We start from the raw sequence: 2,329 nt of genomic DNA, 5'->3' as shown, positions 1-2,329 counted from the left end.
ACCCGTATCCCCCTCGCACCCAGCCTGGCTCCGGGAGCTCTGGTGGCCAGTGACCCCCGGTGCTCCAGAGCCAGATCCTGCTGGGATGGGCCAGAGAGGCTGGGGCTGCCCCTGGAGCCTTCCCGGTGCATCTCTGCAGCTCCTCGTGTTGGCTCCAGTGCTGCCTTGGACTGAAATAATCTCCTGAACTGTGCTGCTGTGTCTCCAGAGGGCTTCCCGACCCTGCCACCATGGGAAGAGCCTCGTCTTTGTTGGAGACTCCACCGAGAGGTCGCTTCCCTCCCAGACCTGCCCAGGGTCCCCATCCAGCTCCATCCCGAGCAAGGAGAGCTCCCAGGTTCGGATCCAGCCTTGTGAACGAGCTGCTTCCAAACCGCTCACGGAGAGTCTCCATCCCCTCCCTGCGGCTGCTCCAAGGGGGAATCTCCAGCGAGGCACAAGCAAAGGACACAGCAGATCCCAAACCTGCCTTCCTGCTGCCAGCCTGGAATGGGACCTGCTGCTTTCCAGCCCCAGGACACCTCTGCCCTGCCCTGCCAGCCTCTGATGCCCAGCCTGGCACCTCTGTGAAGGATTTCAGCTCCACTCCCTGCTTGCTGCAAGACCTGGACTGTGAAAAGCCAGGACAGGAGAGCCATCCTGCCTCCAGCTGTTTCCTGACCAGGAGACACTGAGGGATGCAAAGCCTGGCCACTCCATCCATCCATGCGTCCAACCATCCATGCGTCCATCCATCCATGCATCCATCCATCCATGCATCCCACCCCACGCCGTGTCTGGGAGGAGGGACGGGACGGCTGGTTGTAAATATATGTAAATTGTATATACTGGATGTGCCCAGGGGGGTTTCTGATAACTGACACAGCCCCATGGGGGGCCTTGGCTCCCCCTCACCCTCCCCGTGTGCCAGGGGATTGGTGGCACCGTGCAGGAGCCGGGAGGGACCGCGGAGGCTGCGGCCACTCTGCCAGGTGACTTCTGCAGGACCAGGGAGCTGAGATTTAGTCTCTGTTCCCTGCAGAGCTCCAGGGCCCCCCAGCAGCACCGTCCATCCCCCCGTGTCTGTAGCTGTGTTCTGTCAGTGCCCGTGGATCCGCTGTGACCAGGACATGCCGAGAGCGTGTCCCTGCTCCCAGACCTGTTTTCCTCCCCAGCAATCGTTCCTCGGTGTCCTGGTGTGGGACTGGGCCTTCCCGCAGCGAAGGCTCCTGACTGCCACGGTCTGTGCCACGGGGAGGGGGCTGTGGATGGTGCGGGAGGGAAATAAAAGAGTTTTCCTACAGTTTCTGGCTGTTTGTGTGTGTTGGAGCTGGGAGAAGCAGCAGGATATGACCCAGGTTTGGACACCTCCCTGGGAGAGCATCCCAGAATTGTTCAGGTTGGAAAAGCCCTCAAAGATCACTGAGTCCAACCACCCCCCTTGGCACTGCCAAGGCCACCACTGACCATGTCCCCAAGTGCCACATCCACACAGCTTTAAATCCCTGCAGGGATGGGGACTCTGCCACTGCCCTGGGCACTTCCAATGCCTGACAGCCCTTTCCATGAAGAAATTCCTCCTGATGTCCGACCTGAACTTCCCCTGGCACTAACTGAGGCAGTTTCGTGTCGTCCTGCCCCTCGTTCCCTCGAAGCAGAGTTATCAACTCCTAGGAACTGTGAGTTTGACTCTGAGCAGCTGCACAGCCCAGCAACACCAACACTGTCCACGCAAATAAACCAGATCACTCCCAAACACCTGTGATTCTTTTTCTTCCCGTCTCAGTTTCCAACACAAACGGGCGGTTATCGGATTTGAGTACAACAACCTCACACCCAAGCCCACACGCTCTGGTTACGCCAGCATCTCCCATGGAGCTGGATCCTGCCTGGCTGCAGATCTGCCTCTCCCTTCGGGCTTGGAAGGGACCTTAAAGCTCAATCCTGTTCCACCCCATCCTGGATGGATTTTGGGGGAATATCCCGGTGCTCAGAGCGGTGCTGTTGGAATGGGAGGATCGGGAAACACCCCCAGCCCTGTCCGAGCCAAGCCCCCCCCAACCCAAAGGACCTCGAGGATGAGACCTCCCGGGGTGTGTGGAGTGACAGCGGCACCCGCAGGCCGCGGAGCCCGACCCGTTTCCCCGGGAAACGGCAAAGGAAAAAAACCCTACAATTAAATAAATAAACAAACTAAATACAATAAGTAACGCGGCGTTTTCTCCCTCAGGCCCCGTCGCCATGGCAACGCGGCTCTGCCCGGCACAAATATGGCGGCGACGTTGTCATGGTAACGGCGCTCGGGTGCGGCTGTGCCCGGCACAAAGATGGCGGCGTTGTCATGGTAACG

At 59.3% G+C, this 2,329-nt stretch overlaps 1 long non-coding RNA gene across 1 annotated transcript in view; it reads left to right on the top strand.

The window, feature by feature from the left end:
* The window catches only part of LOC108445695, a 3,503-nt gene extending 2,221 nt beyond the window's left edge, over nucleotides 1-1,282 (top strand). Inside the window, exon 2 of the long non-coding RNA XR_001860648.1 lies at nucleotides 209-1,282. This is a non-coding gene — a long non-coding RNA (uncharacterized LOC108445695). The remainder of the gene's footprint in view (nucleotides 1-208) is intronic.
* The last annotated feature ends 1,047 nt before the right edge of the window (nucleotides 1,283-2,329 follow it).

Source organism: Corvus brachyrhynchos, unplaced genomic scaffold, assembly GCF_000691975.1.
Source record: "Corvus brachyrhynchos isolate BGI_N302 unplaced genomic scaffold, ASM69197v1 scaffold340, whole genome shotgun sequence".
NCBI lineage: Eukaryota > Metazoa > Chordata > Aves > Passeriformes > Corvidae > Corvus > Corvus brachyrhynchos.
This window is presented reverse-complemented; position numbering and strand designations above follow the sequence as displayed.